Source organism: Tetrao urogallus (assembly GCF_951394365.1).
Source record: "Tetrao urogallus genome assembly, chromosome: 4".
Classification (NCBI taxonomy): domain Eukaryota; kingdom Metazoa; phylum Chordata; class Aves; order Galliformes; family Phasianidae; genus Tetrao; species Tetrao urogallus.
In genome coordinates, this window is record NC_136817.1 from 41808878 (window position 1) to 41829542 (window position 20665).

The following is a 20665-nucleotide window of genomic DNA, read 5'->3' on the forward strand; positions in this document are numbered from 1 at the left end:
CTGGGGATTGAGCATACATTGGCCCCCCACCCCTTTACAGATGTTGGTACATCGAAAGAAAACAACTCTGTGTCCTTGTAGGTGCATGAAAATAGGTTATCAAGCTGTGGGAGAAGATTAAAATTAGGGAGAGCTGGCAGCAGGGGGCCATCAGATCCAGGTCGGACACGTGGAAACAGACAGCTGCCTGGTCCTCAGCAGACCTCCACGGGTGTTTCACTGGACAGGGAGGGGCAGCCCAGAAAGACATGTGAAGTTTCACAAGGTCAGATATTTTTAATCAGAAGGCAGAGTGGAGATGAGGATCAGCCCAGAGTTTAGATGCAAAGAAAGGGCATCTGCACCATGAGGGGGCTGCTGACATTTTTCTCACTGCTGGGATGTTCAGTCACATATTTGCAATTTAGACTCAGAAGGGTTCAGAACCTCACCTCCTCTTTGGCTTGTGACAAGAGTACACACTGGCCACAAAGTCCGCTTTTGCTGGTGAAAGTAGTGCTGAGGGAAGGCTGCACCTCTACAGCTACATGAAAGGAGATTGTAGTGAGGTGGGAATCAGCCTCTTCTCTCAGGTAACAATAGAGTGAGAGATAATATCCTCAAGTTCTGCTAGGGGAGTTTCAGGTTGGATGTTAGGAAGTTTCTTCTCAGGAAGAGTGGTGAAGTACTGGAACAGGCTGCAGTCACCACCCCTAGTGGTTTTCCAGAAACATGTAAATGTGGCACTGAGGATATGGTTTGGTGGGGATGGACTGATAATTGAATTAAATGACCTTCCTGGTCTTTTCCAACCTTAATGATCTCTGAAAAGGGAATTAAGAAGGTCCCACAAGAAAACCCTGCAGAAGCTAAGGATGACACAAGCACCAACAGGGGAAAATGTATGTTTGGAAACTTGGTGTTTCTTTCACAAAAAGAGGTTCCATGAAAATTTCTGGCATAACTAGAAATATTATTCTGGGAATATACTCATAATTGTGGGAAATAAGAAATTTCCTACCAATATGTTCCATCAGACTACATCCTTGTCAGTATTAGCAATCCTTAGCAAGTTAGGAGACAAGTGTGAGTACAAAACCTAGCCAGAGGAAACCACAAGATCAGCAAAAGTGACACAGACTGATAGGTGATATCAAAGACAACAAATGTGATGGTTTTATCAGATAACTAAACAGATTAATCAGAGGTCCTTCAGGAAAGATTCAACACCTTTAGTATTGCTCATTAGTCAACTACTTTTTCAAGCAAACACAGCGCTTTTCAAAGAGACAAGTAATTGTTCTGAAATTTTCTCTTGTATTTGGAAAAAATGCAATACATGCAAGGAAGAGAAATACTACTCTGCCTCTATGTACCTGTGTACTTCAGGGACAATGATGTGTGAGAGAGCAATTCTGCCTTCACAAATGGAGCCTGAAATCTTTTCTGAAACTGCCAGTGAAGATATCCAGTGTGATGACATCTATATTGTAGTTAATATTATTCTGGACATGTAAAAAGGGACTTGTTTCACTTAATTTGTGTTTTGAGAAAAATGCTGGAGAGGTGATGGAAGATCATGAGACATTACTGAAGTCAGTGGTGAGCAGGACTGCTAAACTCGGTCTTGCCTGCTCCAAAATTCAGCTAACATTATCTACATCTTGTGCCTGCTCATTCATCCTATTCAGGGTTGATTGTGTTCATTTGATCTGCCAGCTTATACATCCTCATGGCAAGATGTATGCATGGGTGACTGCTTATCTAACAGGTAACATCTTGCAGCTTTATTTAGGATTGATGTTCTCTTTCTCCACACATCCCTCTCTTCTTGCAGAGAAATCCAGTTTGTTTGTCCAGCTTTGTTCTGTTCTTCATGCTTACCCAGAGAAATCCTCTCCACTTTTGAACCAGTCTCAATGTAATTTCTGCATTCCCTGTAGTTCATTTCACTTCCATTCCTGAAGCCTCAGCCTGGTATGATAAGACAGAGGTATTTATTGACATGTGATCTCTGCTTCTTGAGAGGATGCTGATTCATGGTAGTTACTACTATCTTCTGTAAAAAAAAGAAACCTCTAACATCTGTACAGAAAAGATGAAGATAAATGATAAAACAAATAAATGGAAAACAAAACAAAAAGTCCTGCTAATTAATCCAACAATAAACATCACTCAGTACACACAGTTGCTAAGGGGATACCATTTTAATGTATTGGCTTAGAAGTGTGACATCAGTAATTCATGTTTTAAAAATATTTCTGGTTCCTTTGAAACTGTTTTGCATTCTAAAACAAACAAAAGATAATTTGCAAAGTAAAAGTGCCCTACAAAGACAGCGTGTATGGTAATGAAAGACAGTAATCTGAAAATCTGGAAGTTACGCATTGAGTCTGTACTCAGAAAAATGTTAAAGACAGTTCACATGAGTGTAATTATATGCACAGTGTTTCCAGACTAAAATCCTGTAAAAGGTTCTATTTCATATAAGAATTTGTAGTATTTATAGCTCAATCTGTGATACAAAACTTAATAATCGGATGAAATAGCATGATTTGTTTTACTGCCAGGGAATTACATCAGAGCTATTGAAACTAAGTTGTACAGAAACTTAAGGAATTACTTGTTTAGGGGATAAGTGTTACCAAATTGTTAATTGATATTTTATTAGTTGTCTTTAGCCTCCACAGAACATACTGAACTTTTTGAACCTGAAAACAATACGTGAGGTTTTCTCAAATTTAGGAGTTTCACTCTGCTCATGCCGTTACTTTGCTGCATAATATTATAATGGAAAAGAAACATTCAGAATAAGCTCACAAAATCTTTATGCAATTCACAGCACACTTTTTTTTTTTTTTTTTTTAATCCCTCTTGAGTGTTCAGGGTATGCAAATAATAAGTATGGTGTCATAAACTGGGATTCTAATGTTTACACTACAGTACTTGTTACCAGACTCATTACATTTTTCTTTCTATAACTTTTATTGCCATAACTTTCTTGCCATTACTTGTAGCTGTAGAGAAAAAAAATTGCTTAACTTCATTTTCTTTGTAACATCACCATTTTTCAAAGCTTTTCACTCCATATTTTATTGAATTTGGAAAAATAGCTTTTCCAGCTTTTCCACTTTTGTTCTTCGTGCTTACTCACAGAAATCGTCTCCTCTTTTGAATCAATCTCAATGTAATTTCTGCATTCCCAGTAGCTCATTTCAGTTCCAATCCTGAAGCTTCAGCCTAGGATTATAAGACATCTTTTTTTCTTTCTAGAAAGAGATATATGCTTATTTTTTTTTGAGGTTATTATAGTCATAAATAAAAGATGACACACCCAGAAAGCCACTCTCACTTGTACACTCCGATAAACAACTGGAAGCAGCCCCAAGACAACTTACTGAAGTGAGTGAAGCAGAAATCATCCTGTTTTCTCAAGGTTTTTAGTGCCCAAAGGATCAAGTTTTGCACTGATTTGCATTCAGCATCCTACTGGATCTTTTTAGATTTTGTTGGAGCGAATAATGAACAAAGCAGCAAGCTTCTTAACTCTCAAGTTCCAGTTCCAGGCTGATTGTGTTCCTTCTGAAGCCACTGATTTCAGAGGGACAATGGGCATATTGTGCCACAAATAGTAGATAGAGAACAAGAGCTTATCTGCATTTTGTAATGTGAAAATTCCAGGTCTTTGTCACTTTCACAAACCAAGGAGGTGGAAACAATGCCAGTGGGAAGTTAACATCATTAAGAATGGCAATGTGGGAATTAATAATTAAACCAAAACCCAAATCTGGCAATTAATGTCTGCTTTTTGTTTAATGCTTGGCATTTTTCTTCAAATCTAGTATTCTTCCAGGATTGAGCATTTGCTTGATTAATTGTGACTTGACTGATTTAGCTAAGTAGTAGTAAGCCCATTTTGTGTGGCGGCACTTTTTAAAATTAATCTTTGCTAATTTTTGCTTATTTGGCATTCTATTATATATAGTTATCAGTTTTTACCAATAGCAATTACTACAAATGAATAGTAATTAGTTTTCAGTTATTGTTTTTAATTATGATATTTTCAAATACTTTTAGTTTCTTGAAGAAGAGGGGAAACTTGGTTTTATGCCATTTTAAGAAAGAATGACAGCAGATCAAATGAAGTGTGAATAATACACAACCAACATGTAAATTATGCAGGATTACAGTAGATTCTGGCTACTCATTATGTCATTGAGGAGAATAAACAGGCTTATGGGAAGGACTGAGAGAAAATTAGTTCAAGGAAAAGATACAAACTTAGGGCTATCTAAATATAAAAAGAAAAACAATGCTACAATTAGATTTATTTTTTTTTGTAACATCTGAAGAAAGAGAAAAGGATAAATGGAGAACATTTTGCTCTGTTGCAAGAGAAGTATTGAATGGAAATTATTTTAGAAGTAGAAGTCCTCTTGACAAGTAGTCCCTTGTCATTGATTGTGGAGTCACAGAAGTAGTCTTGAATAAAAACAACTCAGTGAAAATAATTCCATCAAAGTTGTGGTTGTTTTCATGGAAATAATTGTGCATAAAGCTCATAATTTTATAATGGAAAGTTCTTTTTTTCATTGAAGAGAACTGGCTTAGAAGAATCACTATGAAATTATCTAAGGTATTTAATTATTCTGTGATAGAACCAACCTAACTGATTTCTGACTTATTCTCCCATTTATTTGTCCACCTACGGATGGATGCCTTACATATAGTATCCACAGGGCACTGATTACAATACTCAACTGTCCCTATAGCTGTGAAGATTATCGAAAACAAAATTTTGTTTGAATTTAAATGCAGATGCTATTCAGAAATAATATTGAATGCAATTCAAGCTATTGCATGAGCATCAAAACTAATGAAGCTTGGTTTTGCACAGATTTCTGAGACTTTCTAGTAAGCCATTCTCATCATCTGTACTCCATGACATTTCAAATGGATTGCTGTGGCTAACTGGAAGTTACACATAAAACTGCAGTAAAACCAGATATGTTACAGTCAAGTTGTTTACCTCTATTTCTGTTGTCTTGCTAATTTTTATGTTGCTTAAAACCCAAAGAAAGTCTTTTTAATTGAAACTGGTAAAAGAAGCAAGATGTGGGAGAGATGTCATGTATGATTGCATAATTTTTTTTTTCTAAGAATATCCTTTTAAAACTCCCCCTCCATACTCTTAGTCTTACATATCCCATTTGGTTTGCTGTATTGCTCTCAAGACCTGTTTCTCAAATGTACTAACGGTCTGTAACTAGTATTTAATTTTGGCAAACTGCTAAGTTCAACATATCTCATATTGGTGCTTGATATGTGTTTGAATATGCTGGTATCAAAGAGGCTACAGCTTTATACTAAGGACAGAAAAAAACTTAGGTCATATTTTAGCCTAACACTATGTCACTTGATCTCTGTATAGATTAGTCCTCCTTCTGTAAAATTGAAATAATTATACTCTCATTTATAGAACTTCATATTTGATACAAAGAAGACCAAACCAGAAAATGCTTTGGTTTTCAGTTATTCCATTGTTATACTGAAGAAATACAACCTACCTTCAACAGAAGGGGAAATGTCTCTTGAACCTAGGTTGTTTTTTAGGGAGGAGTGCTGTACAGCTAGAAAGCCTCTTCACCAGTTGGGTGGATTCAGCTTTTCTTTTTGTATGTGACTATTGGTGTACCTGTGAATACTTAGCCTGGTATTGCTAAGAATCTGCCAGAAGTAATTTTGCTTCTTTGTGATTGAGCAGAACACATCTATGCTCTGTGAGGCATAGTTTCTTGGACTGATTTCTCATTTGATCTTACTCCTTGTAGAGCAAGACTGTGCTTTCTCTGAGAACACAAAGTAAGAATGAAAAGAATAATAATCAGGTCAAAAATATAGAGACCCAAAGTAAAGATAAACTACTTATTTTGTTCAGAGAATTGGTTTTAGCTTGCAGCGAGAACAATCATAGGTGATCACAGCTGGCACTACTGGAAGCTCAACTATTTGGTGTATTTTACTCATGTTTCTAAGGGGAGTCTGTTTCATCTCAAGAGTACCTGTATGGTTTCTTAACAATTTTTTAATATTATACTTAGATGCTGTGCACCTGCCTAGCAGTAAAAGTTTAAGAAGTATTTTAATTTTAGATTACTGATGTATACTGAGCAAGGCAAAAAAAGAGAAGAGATGCATCTGGAAAATAGAACAGTGTGCTTAGAATAGCTAATCAACAAATGAAGGTTTAGTATTAACAAATGCAGGCACAGCTCAATTAGCATTACTTACAGCATCATAAAGATGTACTAAAAGAGGCTAAAGTGTGTACTGGCTGTACTGGCTGCCAAAACACCAGCTCTTCAAGGGCCTAGATTGTGCAGGTTAGCAGGTGCTGTAAGTCCTGTTGAGTGCAAGTTCATTATATGAGCAATAGCTGGCCACATTCACAGTTTCATTTTAGTCTCCAAAAATCAATCCTACATATCTCATTGTGTTTATGTTATTGCTCTAGATAGCTGCTTTTCAAATGTGCTGAGTGACTTCTAACATCTTTTTCTCTCAAACTGCTGAACTGATCATATCCCAGACTGGAGCTTGCTATGGGCTTGAATGTGCACCTTGCACATGCATCTGGGGTGAAATAATGAAAACTCATCATGAATGCTTAGCTGATATGGATCACAAACTGTGAAAAGCTGTATTTTTTTCTTCTGCTTGTAATCTCATAACGGACAGAAGGTGCCAACTACTTCATATGTCAACACTTAAAAAATACACCTCTTAGAACATTCTGGGTATGTTTGTTCTATTGAGTGCTGATCTGTTTAGTAAGAAGCTAGAAAAAATGACATCTGTTGCAAGCTAATTTGAAGCTAGAATTTTTTGTCTGTTTGAAGCTAACAATAGATGAACTTTACATGTTTGAACTTCTTTTTAATTGGAATGAGTAATTTTTAAGATAACAGAGCTGGACACAATAATTCTTTTACATAATTAATTTGCATGTTCACTATGTAATTAGAATGCCAAGTACCTTTGAAAGTTAAAGTCCTTAAGGAGAATATAATCAGTCTATGGATATCAATTTATACTAGAATCAGATTTTAGCTCTTGTTCCTGATGTATGAAATGAGGGTTTTTTTTTTTTTTGTTTGTTTGTTTGTTTGTTTGTTTTAATATTATCACAATACAGCAGTATTGGGACAGGCTGCTAAGCTATGCAGTCAGAGAAAGTTATCATGATTTCTGAGTTGTTTGTTTTGTAAAAGGAATTTGTATTGCTGCCACATTATCTTTTATTAGAATTTAACCTGATACAGAAGGATTAATCCTGTTCATTGTTCTGAAGAGGGGAAAAGCAAAACTAATACATTCAAATTATTTAAGAAGATAATGGCAAGAGTGAAACCTGTAGTACAATTATATGACCACTAAAGGGAAAAGTCCTGCACTTTAATCTTGTACAAGGAGACATTTATCAGCAAATTCATCTGGATTTCTTACACCCAGAATATGAGTCAGTCCCATAGAAGCTTCATTTTTAGGGCAAGCTTCTTGGCAAGCCTGTTTTGACAAATGAATCCGTAACTGCCTTAGCAGGATTTGTTACAGATGCAGATTCTCAGTTAACCCTTTGCAACTCCAATGGAAATAGCAGTAAGGATCTGCCAATAAAGCTCTCTTGCTAACTCTAACCCTATTTCTAATTTATTTTCCTTTTCAGTAATTCCCCTTTTGCAACCGTTAACTTACTTAGCATATGTACTTTAGCATGCGTGGACAAGATGGAGCTATGAATTCAGCTTCTATGACATTTCAAAGGGCAGAAATTAACATATATTTGTGGCAAATCCCCTTGTTCACTGCATGGCAATTCCTACTTAAAGGAAAAAGACAGTATTTTCTGGTCTTTTTTTCTGCTTCTATTATCACATGTTGAGAGTGAGTTAATCAGAAATTTTCCTTACTAGCATCATTACCAACACTATCTTCTCATTTACATGGAGAGCAGTTTGAAGTGATTACTGACAGGTCATTTAAGTTTTCCATCCCGTCGTTATTTCTAGCTCATTTTGTTAAGACTTAGAACCAGTTGGTTAGCTGATGATAAGAATATATGCCTGCTTTGCTCATTAGTCTAAATTATTCAAAGCTGAGTTCTGTCTTGGTAGGCAGGTTTCCCAAGTCTATAAAACCACCAAAAAAAGGTAGCTAATACATCCCACTTCCTGTCTCAGCAACCATGATGTGCATTAAAAACTTCATTAGAAGTAATCTAATTGTAATATCTATCTTTTTATATGACCACTAAAAAAACTTATAAATAAGACTGACTTATTGTTAGTAATCATCATCTATCTCAAGGAAACTGCTATAGCTTAAAAACTTAAGACTACTGTAAGAGTTTTTACTAGCAATATTTGAATTAAGCATTTTGCCAGCATTGTAATATCCATTTCATCATACCTAAGTTTTGATTTTCTGACTTTCAGTTATGACAACATATCCAGCAATAACCTAAATGTGAAAATTAAGGGCTTTTATTCATAAGACATCTGTGCTGGATCATAATAGGTAGCAATTTCTATCACTGTCAATTTCAATTATGTTGATTATATCTATGGCTGACGTAATTGATTAATTTTAGTGGTGATTTGCTACAAGGTCCACTGAAGATACATTGTTCTCTAAAGTTGAGATTCTACTCCATGGATATGATTTGTGCAATTTCCCATACAACCTTGATTATGTTTATGAACAGACGTATTGCTTTTAGTTTTATTTGCATACGTAAGGACAATAAACCATCATATAAAATTGTCTTACACTTTTCGTGTAGTCTAAGACATTGACTAGACACTGTGGATAGCTCACATGACATACGCTGAACTTATGGAACTTACCTGAACTAGTACTGACAAAACTTTTGTGTTCAATTTCATAGCAGCATTTAGCAATATTTAACTGTCATTTCTTGGCTTCACAGATTCTTTGTGTTTATTTTTTGAACAAACTTGCAATTTCATTAATGCAAGTGGAGAGCCAACATTTGACTCTGATTCCTATGGCATCCTCCTATTTATACCTGAGCAACTGAACTACAGTATAACATTGTAAGAAGTCAATACTAATCATTTCAAGTTATATGTATTATTTCTGTAAGAGATGAGGAAACTATATAGAGCAATTAGCAAGGAATGGCATTTCCAAAGTTACATTATATATATTTGAATAAAGCAACATCAAAGAAGTGGGGAAAATACATAATGACATCTCTGTGGTATTAAACACAGGAGCTTATTATAAACTGCAGTAGCTATGGCATTGTATCCACATATCATCCCTTAAAAAGGCTCATTTTGCTTATGCTTATTCAATCTGAGCCATTGATAACTATTCAATGTTCAGCATTTTGTATGCAATAAATTAGTGCTTCTCATCTAGTTAATGGAACAAAGCAGTGTTTGAAGAAAAAAAAGCCCTTTTTATTAGGATTTTGTAACAAATTCTGCTGACATGATAAGAAAGTAATAGAGGCATAAAGTAGCTTGTCCCTTCATCTTTAAGGGTGTAATTCAGGGTTACAGCTAGCATATCTGAATGGTGGAGTTATTACTACTTCTTAATTCTTCTATAGAGAGATTTTGTTCTATATCCCCACTGACCAAGAATTTGTTTGTGCACTGAATCCACCTTAGATAGTCTCTGGTGAACAGCTATCTGTCTAATAAAGAAAGTAGGCATAATATCACTTGAAAGGACAGCAGATTTAGCTGTCTCACTTTGTTATTACTAAGCAATTGTGATTTTATGGGAAAATAAATCTGAAATCCTGATGTTTTTCACTCTTCAAATGATGTAGAATAAATTGAGCATATAATTTTTTTTTTTTTACAAGTTTTGCTTAGTTTTATTTTCTGCTTTTGGTCAAAAGTACTGAATTTTTTATGATTTATCTTGAGAATGTCAGTACAGAGAAAAGTGATAGAAAGATCAATAGCTTTTTTTTCCCTTTTACTGATTGATTTTCTCTTTGAAATAAATTAGTACCCATTTTTTCCATGTCTGTTTTTACTAACAAAAATGTTCACTGAATCAGGAGCTAAGGTTTTGCTATTGTTTACTAATATCCTAATCCTTAATTTGATGTATCTCTGCAGCATAATCCACACAAAACAAGTACGAGGCTTAGTTCATTCCACGTTAGTCTTCTACACTGTTAGTAATCTGTTTGTCAACACTGCTTCTGTGTCAGGACTTACTATGAAAGCTCATTATGTAGCACTGAGTTCCTTTTTCTAGGGACTAGGGGAACATGACAGTTAGCAATATTTAGGAACTGTAAAGGGGAGAAACATGGAAACAACCTAAGTGGGAGTAGTATTTTGAATGACTGATTCATAAGATACTTTCGCACCACTACAAACACTCATACTTGGTTGATGCATATACTTTAAATGGTTGCAGTATATTGAGAGTTGCAGAAAATTAAGTACAGTCGATGCCATGGTATTTATTAGTTTTGCTTACACTTGGCCTTTTTAATCCGTGATGTGATTTGCTAATATGAAAATTCCTTTCCAAATTTTATTGTTACCCTTTCAGTGATTACTGGAATGATTTTCAGTTCTCCCATTATCATTTTTTTACTTGAAGACAGTTAACATGTCTATATGAAATATAGAAATATATATTGAAAAAAACTGGGTGAGGTTTAACGAAAGCAAGTGTAGAGTCTTGCATCTGGGGAGGAATATCTTGCAGGTTGGGGGATGACCTGCTGGAGGGGAGCTCTGCGGAGAGGGACCTGGGTGTCCTGGTGGACGACAGGTTGGCCATGAGCCAGCAGTGTGCCCTTGTGGCCAAGAGGGCCAATGGCATCCTGGGGTGCATTAAAAAGAGCGTGGCCAGCAGGTCGAGGGAGGTGATCCTCCCCCTCTACTCTGCCCTGGTGAGGCCTCATCTGGAGTACTGTGTCCAGTTCTGGGCTCCCCAGTACGAAAAAGACAGGGGTCTCTTGGAAAGAGTCCAGCGGAGGGCCACGAAGATGGTGAAGGGCCTGGAGCATCTCTCCTATGAGGAAAGGCTGAGTGAACTGGGTCTGCTCAGCCTTGAGAAAAGAAGACTGAGAGGGGACCTGATCCAGGTCTATAAATATCTAAGGTGTGGGGGGCAGAATGGCGAGGCCGGACTCTTTTCAGTGGTGAGTGGAGACAGGACAAGGGGAAACGGCTGGAAACTGCAGCATAGGAAGTTCTGCACAAATGTGCGCAAGAACTTCTTTACAGTGAGGGTGACGGAGCACTGGAACAGGCTGCCCAGGGAGGTGGTGGAGTCTCCTTCTCCGGAGATGTTCAAGACCTGCCTGGATACCTACCTGTGCGACCTGGTGTAAGGAACCTGCTTTGGCAGGGGGGTTGGACTCGATGATCCCTGGAGGTCCCTTCCAACCCCTACAATTCTGTGATTCTGTGATATGCAGTAGTGGGAGGGAAAATATATATTTACTCATTTATTCTGGAATTTAAAAGCCCTCATTAAGTATAATTCTTGCTTCCAATCTAGTTAATTCTGTACACAATGCCAATGCTTGATGGAATCACTGTGCCCTGGAACTGGGACTAAAACAAGTGGCACATACTGAAGATAGTTTAAACCTTTTCTTCCATCACCTTCTTACTCATATGGTTTTTGCAGATGTGGCAATTGCTGTACATAAGAAGCACTCTTGCTATGCAGCATAAAAAGGCCGTATGGAAAAAGCTTGGAGGATAGTCAGGGCAAAACTGGTACATCTTGCTTGTACACTGACCCATCAGGGATGAGCCCAGAGATTAACTGTTCTTTATTTTTAGTCTGTGCAGGAGACAACCTAGATTAAGATGACAGCTTTGGGATGCTGTAAACGTATTTTTTTCAGAAGTGTTGGGCAAGTTCTCATGCTTCTTGGTGAAACTACAAACATGAAAAAAAGTCAGTTTTACTCACTGAGTCGCTACCTATTTAACACCTCTGCACTCCATAACTTAGTTCAGATTAACCTGTGTTTGCATGGCCATGTTGAGTATGTGTGTGCTACTGCCTTTAATGAGCATGCAGTGTGTTCTTTACTTGCACAATTGATTTATTTCAGAGACAAGTTGGAGGAAGCAGCCCAGAAAATATGTTGTCATTGAAGCAAAAGGTGAGCTTCAGAGTAGTGGAAACAAAACTTATAATGAGGAGGATAATATGTATTTCCAGTCTGATGGGGAGAAAAAAAAGAACACATAACACACACTGTCTGAAATAGGTAATAGAAGAGATGGGGAAAGGAAGGAACGTCAGTATTTTTGTGTGTGTTAGCTCCCCTCAAATTCCACTCAAAAGTGAAAGAATTTACGCAGTATGTCCTACAATGCTTAAGAAGAATCTTCAAGCCTTAATTTTAGTGTAAACTGTATTACAAGAAGCACTGTTTTCATTGGTAGGAGAGTTAGTGTACTTCTCTTAAATTGCTTTTTGTGTAATAAGTGTGTGTTACTATAGGTACCTCCTAACATTAATACTTTGAGGACATAGGTATATTATTAAATGGACCGCACCAGTGCACTTTTATTTTCAGTCTACTTGCAGAACAGATGCAGTCTTGAATGACAGCTTTCAGTTATAAGAGTCCACGAAGACAAATAACTTGTATTGCCTTCTTATTTTTTCAGTCCTGTTATCAAGGGAATAAAGTTTTGTTCTCTGGTGAATACAGTTGTCACATAATAATTAGCTGTCAGGAAAAAAAATCATTGTATTTATTAAACATGGCACTATTTCATCCATCTTGTGTAATGCTGAATTCCTTCTAATACCTTCCAGAATTTGTAACTGTCTGCAAAGCAGACATAAGCCAATATAATTCAATAATGTCCAGGTAGCAGAGACTTTGAGAGAAGGGTATCCATGTCAGGTGCTTGTCTGTGAGAAGGGTCAGCAAATACTCCAATCCTGTCAGGTTAGTGTTATTAAAACTCTTGCTCAGGTAGGGTATTTATATGTATAAAAAGACAGGGTAAGCAGGCAGAGGTAGTAGTGGAAGGAGCCTGGGAGGATATGGATGGATATGTGTGTGTGCTTGAAATATGAAAGGTAGGAAATTTTTTCCAAAATCTTTGTGGGTTGATTGCAAGATAGGACAGCAATTCTTTTCTGTTTTAGAGAGTGCCGTAATGTGTGCCTCATAAGGAAAGATGGGACTTTGCCAACAGAAACTGAATACTTTCTGTTGGTAAGTTCAACTGCTGTCTCACATGAGCTCCTTGGTCATGCGAAGGTCTTGTGTGTGAGGTTGTATGAACACAAGGCAGCGTAGAGGTTAGAAGGTGGAATTAACAGCAGGAGGAAAGGGGAAAAAACTGCAAAGCCTGTTTATGCAATCTGAGGCTGACTCTAGTGCTCGAGCATGGTGCACTGAATACATTTAGTGGCAGGAGGTCTCACGTGTTTTTGACAGCACATTTGGGCTATGTTCAGAGCTGTACTTGTGCTTTGTAGGGTTTTTTGTCACTTACCTGTCAGGGGTTTGGAACTAAGTGATCTTCTTAAGCTTATTTTCTTTCTCCGCATATGTATTTTCTGTGCAACCTTAAGAATGCTAGTACAGTACAGAAAATGGATATACTTCATGATGGTACAATACGCTAACAACTAAAGCAAAAGAGTCAGTGACATCCTGAGATGTCTCTCAATGGGCAGCAGAGAATGTTTTAAAAATGAAAGGAACAATGAAGCAAGAAATAAATATTTTTGAGAGGTAAAAAACAACAGAAATATTTTATATAACATTTTATATTTTATAAATGAGGCAATAATGCAGAGAACCTAATACAAACTCTGCCTTGTTTACAACTACAAGACTGCTATTTCAGGAAGACCACTCTGCACTTGGTGTCATGTGGAACAGTGCAATGTGTTTCGTGTAAGAGAAAAAATATGTTGTTAAAACCAATGAACTGTGTGTTTTAAAAGTTGACTTAGTCATGGGAGAGTTGATGTTAGGATTTCTGAGATTTGTTAGCTGACAGAGAACTGGAAAATGCTGAACTTTCAGCCTGATGCTAAAAGTCAGTATATATGGTGGTGGTGAGTCAACAAAGAGAAAGGTGAGCAATTTAGGAAATGAAACTCTAAGCAAGCAAAAAATGTGTAACTGGAAAACATTATTATTGTTGACCTAAATTCTTATGACATAAATATAGGAAGAGAATTTCTTTAACAAACTAAATGTGCTTAACAAGAGGATTTGCTGGGGGAAAAATAGTACCTCTTCAAGGATAATTTCATATTGCTTATAATTCTGTGAAGACTACAAATACACGAGAGGAATGTGTAGGATACAGAGATTAGCCAGGTTGGGAATTCAAACTGTGGGATCACGTTTAAAGGAAACATAGAGGTCTTTAGGCAGATTGCAGCATATATGTATGGAAGAGAGAGAGTAATCTGTCCCATTCTGATATAAACTTTTATTTGGTCAGATTAGTAAAACAGAGGACTGTTCATCTGTTGTTTCTGAGCTGTTTCAGAATGCTCTTAATGGTAAAAGGATTGTTATTTCCTTTTAAACCTTTTTTTAACTGAACACACAAATCTCTTAAGTCTAGGGTTGGGGAGGGGTTGGCGTTTTTTTTCTTCCACTCTTCCATGTTGTCATATGTACTTTCTTCAGATCCCTGGTGGAAATTTACTTCTCCCAGAAATCTGTGCAGAACGCTGCCATTTGGTATTGTAGGAGTTAATAAGAGTTGGTGTCCTCAGTGCACTGGGCTGTACCTGAAGGGTAGCATTACTGCTATAGGACATAGGTGTGGAGAGGGTGTGACTTTTCATTTATGAGCAGGCAGAACAAAGGGGAAGGTCTTCTGGATAAGTCCTGCTACAGAGGTGGGCTACTAAAAGGGTTTCTTATCTTGCTGGGGTTGTGTGTGAGGTGGGAATCCTCTGAAGAGCCATGCTGTGCTGGAATCTGATGAAGAGAGCCAGCAGCTGCTTGGTGAGATATGAGGATGGACTCATCAAAAGGTATTTTCTAATTTTGCTTGCTGCTGAGGAGGTGGAAAAGCTGGTATGTATAAGCATGGTTAAGGAATGGATATCAGTACTGGTCTTGTTGCGGCTTGTTTCTGTTGGTCTTATTACCAAGATGAGCCATCATATACTTTGATACCATTTAGTGAAACAGAATCTGGACTGTGTATTGTTCCTTCTCACATCAATTGGTTTGCTCTGCAGTCACGGAATGCCTATGGGAATTGTATGATAAGCCTCTAACAATTTGCTTTCTTGTTTAAGCTTTTGTTGCTCTAGAGAAGCAAGGTGGTTGCTCTTCTGTATGTATGTACTGTGGTATCTAATTCTCTTGTCTCTCTAAAAATGGGTGGAGGGCCTCCTCTCTGCAGCTGGGCAAGCGTTTTGTTGGTATGTGAGCAACAACTTGCACTGGAGTCCAAACTGAGTAGTGTTCTGGAATTCTAGATCTCATAAGTAGCGTGTCTTTTACACGATACCTATTTCTCCTACCCAAACAACACTGAGTGCAGTTAGACATGCAGATGAAAAGGCCAGGTGCAGTTTCTTTAGTTTCCTCTTGAGAGGCTGAGAGCTCAGCTGGGCCAGCTCCTAAATCAATATTAAAAAAAAAAACAGAATAATGAAAACATCTTTGAACTGATGCCTTAAGTACAAGGAACCAGTCTGTTGTTTATGATTGCAAATTGAAGGAGAAATTCCAGTCTGTTTAAAATGTGTTTACATCTTAATTATGTCTAGGAATAAATGTTCTTTAGATACTTCAGGGAATAAGTATGAGCTTCAGAGTGCAATTCCTTTAGTGTCATGCTGCTTTGGTAGTATAAATAATCTTAAAAGCAGTATTGCTCTTGGTGTGTCACACCAGATATATGCAGGGCTGGGTGATGAGCTCAGCCCCAGAGACTGAGGTCATCCTGGGAGCAGGAGCATAGCGGTCCCTTGGGTGTCTTTCATCTGTCCAGTTCTGCTCAATGTCAGAGCCAGTGTTTTGGCTGTAGCTGCAGTTCTCACGCATGTTACTTTTGTTCTGAGCCTTCACGTGTTTGCTTTCCTCAGGGAAGAGTTTCCCTTGCTAATTTATATGCCGAGCAATCGTGACAGTATTGCTGTGTAACATCCAGTTTCACTAATTCAGGCTGGCATGCCATCTGTAGTATCTAAAGGTCAGTTCAAGTGCTGCTTGTAATTCTATGGTTTCTTAATAAGCAATGTAGTACTGCTATGCTGATTCTTGTTCCCTGATAGCAGTAGCAGCAAGCCAGGTCCTGCAAATAAAACCACATAAATATATATTTACCTGAAATAAATCTTTATGTGCTAAAGCTCCGGAGCTGTTTCTGCACTTCTTGTCACTCCATTTCATTGCTCTGATTTGATTAATTTTGCTTGATAATGTATGCAGTGCTTTGCAGATCCTCTTGTCTCGCCATAGCAGTTAACAGCGGCCCCTTGTGATATGAGGAAAGGCTTCTGACATTCAGAATTTCTGTGTATGCAGCACTGATTAAATTCAGCTACTGCTGAATGGAAGTACGAATGCTGGAAGGTGGCTCTGCTTGCTACATGTGAGGTTGCCAGCAGTGTTAAGATAACAGCATTAGTCAGAGTGAACAGCAGAAGGAAAGGAAGAAGGGAAAATCAGAGAAATTTGTTTTGCTGTGGTGCCGGGTACCTGGCAGCTTCCCTGCTGGGCTGTGCTCTACAGAACAACCTAGAAGTAAAGTAAAATGCTTTAATGGAGAACAGAATTGGGCTTTTAAAGGGAATGTGAGCAGAGATGTTATCTAGCCCCTAAAACAACTTTGTTAACCCATTATTGTTCTGAAGTGGTTGGGAAGGCAGCAACTGGCCAGCAGTGAGTTCTGTAAGTTGGTGGCCAACAAAGAACACGCACAGCAGGCATCATGTCTGGCAATGTTGGAAGGGTCCTGCTCCTCTTGTTTTACTGATCCAGTAGTGTACTTTGAAGGTGATATGCTTAGTGGTGGTGAGGCCTAACTTACAAAGAATGATGTTGCAGAAGTGTTTGATCTACCAAGAGTAACAGAGATTTCTCCACATGCTACGAACATATCTGAGTCTCGGGCTGATTGAGAGGCTTGTGAAATGCTCTGGAGGAAGCACTGGAAAAAGTCCATGGAATAGGACTATTGGTATTATGATTGCCAGTATTTCCCAAAGCTGTGGTGTTAACACTTGCATTGCCCTGTGTTGCTCTTGGATACTTATCTGGATATGTCAGCACTTTCCTTTTCACAAATGTAGAACTGAAATAGAAAAGCATTGATGGGTAAAATCTTGTTGAGTCCCAAATGTATCTAGTGTAATAGGTAGTTGTTATTAGTTGAATTGAAAAAACATCTAGTTTTGTAAAGTCTAATGAAAAGATAGTCCACTGTTTCTTGTCTCATTTTTACTGTATAGTAATCCAAGTGAACAGAAAATTATATTAGAAGGCTACAGCATTAACTTTTAACATTCCCTGAAAGCGAATAGAATGTAATTCAATTGCATTTTATCCATACTTATAGTGTATATTCACTAAGAATTCTGTGCTATTAACTTCAGGCTGTAGATCTCGGTATCATCTTCACTTGTTTTTTTACTCTTTGAAGTGAAGCATATGTAAGGTTAGCTGAATGAGAAGTAGGACAAGTACAATAATGGCTAATACCTGAAGTAGTAATGGATTTTAAGTTACAACTAATATTTTGCTTCTAATCTTGTAAGACTTGAAACAGCAAATTAAAACCATTCAAGAGTTCTCTTGTGGCAGTGACTTCTTTAAAGCCCTGTTCCTAGCACAGAAAACAGTTTCTTCAGTATTGTGTTACCTTAGAAGAATGTAGAGGGATTGTCACTGTAGGAAACAGTTAACAGTATCGCCACATAGTAATGAATCGGAAAAGCAATTTCAGGAACAGGACAGTAAAGGTAAGTTCTCCTTGGTCAAGACACTAAACAGAAAATTCCATTTAGTACAGCAGTAGGGAAGTCATTTTATTTTGCAAAATAAATGTTTAGAGGAGAGGAGGAAAAAAACACCTTTGGTCAATTAAATCTTTAGTTCATCTTAAGAGAAAAGCAACTGTTTGTTTTATTTAACAAAACACAGGAAACAGAATTGAAATTATTCACAGAAATGGGGAAAAGGCACTAGCACAGCTCTCTTGCACCTTTAATCAGTATTCCAAGCTGTTTAAATTATTGTCCTTCACATGGGAAACGTTGGTGAAAACACTGCTTTACACAAAGGCCTCCTATTTCCATTTTTCTTTTTCAAAGTCTTGTTGTAGCATAAATCTTTTTCCAGAATCAACTCATCTGAATCATCATTCCAGAAACAAATCTGGTTATCTTTGAGTACTAATACTAGCAGCATTTTTTTTTACTGATCATGAATTGCTGTTGCTGTCCTACAGCTATCTGAATAAAAGCAGAAATGTGCAGCTTTTGTCCCCTGATGCTGACTAAGTTTTTCCATTGCAGTGTCTGTGTAAGATTTGCTTTCATAATAGGTTAAACTGAACAGTTTGGATGAGCATTCTGATAATGGTCATGTTGACAAGTGTTCCTTTGTCCCTTACCTGTAGGAGCAAGAGAAGCATGAAAGGGCTGTACAGAGAATCTATGAATGCCCAGACTGGCACTGCTTGATTAAATTCAGCTGTCCTGTTACAAGCAGAAGACCAGACTGTGTGGTTTGACCAGCTCAATATTCTTGTTTCCTGGTGCTTCTGATATTAGTATTTGCTTTTTTTTCCCCCTTAAGTGCTACATCCATGTGAACCTGGTGCTTGGTACATTTAGCCTGGTCTCTTGTCTTTAACTGTATATCTTTGTCATTCTTGTGGTACTGTGGCAGTTTTAGTTGGCTCTGCCCAAGATAACATGGGCTTAAGTGCTTCAGAAGTGCTGGTTTAGTGCCATGTTATCTTCAATGCTGTTTATTCTCATTCATTAATTTCCTAAGACTGTGTGATACTTCAGGTTGAGGTGTTAGAAAGCAGAGAAAATGTTCAACCTCTTCCATAGTAGACACAGATGTAATGCTGAAAACATGTTAGTCTTGATTTCGCTGAGATTTGTTGTACCTTGATCATCCACTAGTTTTATATTTATAGTGTCTCTGGTAGAATTTTTTCTTTTAATGCATTTGAAAGCAAACTTTAATTTTTGACACCTGCAAACTCTTCCTCAAGCCTTCTAGTCTCATCTTACTCTGCACTGTACTTCCCAGGATTTGTTCCTTTATATTTTCCTCAATTTTTACAGCTTCAATCTCCTGTAGAGATTCCTTCAAGATATTCATAGCCTTTCTTTCTCTTCAATGCCAGTGTCCTTTTTGTCTTTGAAATCTGGTACAAATCTGGGACAAATGAGACAAGCTTGATAATACAACATCTCTGTAAAATGTGTGTTGCATTTTAGCTCCTGGTTCTAGCTCACTTTAAAAAGATTCTTCTCTTTTGTGACCATGGTGATAGGCAGTTTTAGCTTGTGATGCTCCAACAGATTTATAAATTAAGCTTTGCTTATTGGTATATTTTCAACAGTATTATTGCATGCTCTGTACTACAAGTACTTATATTCTTAGGGGCTCATAGAGTATTTTATGCAATGAAGTAGTCACTGGCAAGGCCATGTTTGGAAGTTACATATTGTGAGGGTGTGTGTGAGATACCAACACAAATGGGAATTAGAGAAATGATATGTGTATTTACAGAGCTGATGAACTATGGAATCAATCCTGTGGTAAAGAATGGTATATTGAAAGGGTGAAACAATGAATAAACTAATTGTGAAGTACTCTGAAATGCTTACTTCACCACCAGATCCCTTTTTCAAATAATTAGGATGAGATTTCATCTAGAAGATCTTTTTTTCTTCATGGTTTCTCAGTACCAGTGATCTCTTTGTTACCGTAAATCTCATTTTTGCCTTTATACACAAATGACCTTGATTTGATTCAGTAAAGCAGAAGGATTTACTACTTCTAAAACAGTGGAGCAGGTTTATCTTTGTGATCCAGGCTGACAGAAGCAAAGATCATACTATAGAATCAGTTGAGTTGGAAAGGAACGTTAAAGGTCATCTAGTCCAACTCCCCCGCAATAAACAGGGACATCCACAGCTAGATCAGGTTGCTCAGAGTCTGGTCTAGCCTGACCTTGAATGTCTCCAGGGCAGGGCATCCACCATTTCTCTGGGAAACCTATTTCAGTGCTTCACTACCCTATTGTGTATTTAACAACAACAAACAACCACTTTTTTTTTCTCACATCCAGTCTAAATCTCTCCTCTTTCAATTTGAAACCATATTCCCTTGTCCTGTCACAACAGATACTACTCAAGATTCTGTCCTGTTCTATCTTATAGACCCTCTTTAAATAAAGAAAGATTGCTATCAGATCTCCCTGGTACCTTCTCTTCTCGAGGCTGAACAGCCCCAGCTCTCAGCCTGTCCATGTAGGGGAGATGTTCCATCTTTTGGATCATTTTTGTGGCCCTCCTCTGAATGCCCTCCAGCAGATCCATGCCTCACCAGTTCTGAGGACTCTACATCTGGACACAGTTTCCAGGTGAGGACTCACAAGTACAGAGAAGAGGAACAGAATCACCT